This window comes from Octopus bimaculoides, chromosome 5 (assembly GCF_001194135.2).
Source record: "Octopus bimaculoides isolate UCB-OBI-ISO-001 chromosome 5, ASM119413v2, whole genome shotgun sequence".
NCBI lineage: Eukaryota > Metazoa > Mollusca > Cephalopoda > Octopoda > Octopodidae > Octopus > Octopus bimaculoides.
The window spans coordinates 14,703,777-14,704,521 of record NC_068985.1 but is presented as its reverse complement, the minus strand read 5'-3'; positions in this window follow the sequence as shown (position 1 = coordinate 14,704,521).

Here is a 745-nt window from a genome sequence, read left to right as displayed (position 1 = left end):
ACTGTTTTCAGAGGGAAACGCAATCTTTCAAGATGATAATGCACCAATTCACACAGCTAAAGTTGTTACTGAATGGCACGAGGAACATTCTAGTGAAGTTAAACATCTTATCTGGCCACTACAGTCCCCAGATCTCAATATTATTGAACATTTATGGCGCATTTTAGAAGAAACAAGTATGAAGTCGATATCCTCCACCATCATCACTACAAGAACTGGAGACTATTTTAGCTAAAGAATGGACAAAAATTCCTTTGGAAGCAATTCAAACTTCATACGAGTCTATACTTCATAGAATTCAAGCTGTAATTACTGCCAAAGGTGGTCCTACCCAATATGAAGAGAAATTTGTTTGAAATTTTAAGTTGCTTCCACTATTTTGTACAACCCCTGTATATGTTTGCTTGTATGTGTATGCGTGTGCCTGTGTGTATGTGTGTGTATGGGTGTGCGTGTATGTGCGCACGCGCGTGCATGAGTGTGTGAGTCTGCGCGCGCGCTTTTGCGCATATATATAATTGTGAGTGTGTGACTATGTGCTTTGGTGGGGAGTATGGAAGAAAGATTTATGCCGTTGTGGCCGTAGGCTATCTGTAACTAGTGAGGTCGATGTAGGTAATGTTTCTCCTGAACGGTTGAGGGCTGCAGACAAGAAAGAAAGAAGAGAGAGAGAGAGAGAGAAAGAGAGAGAGAGAGAGAGAGAGAGAGAGAGAGAGAGAGAGAGAGAGAGAGAGAGAGAGAGAGA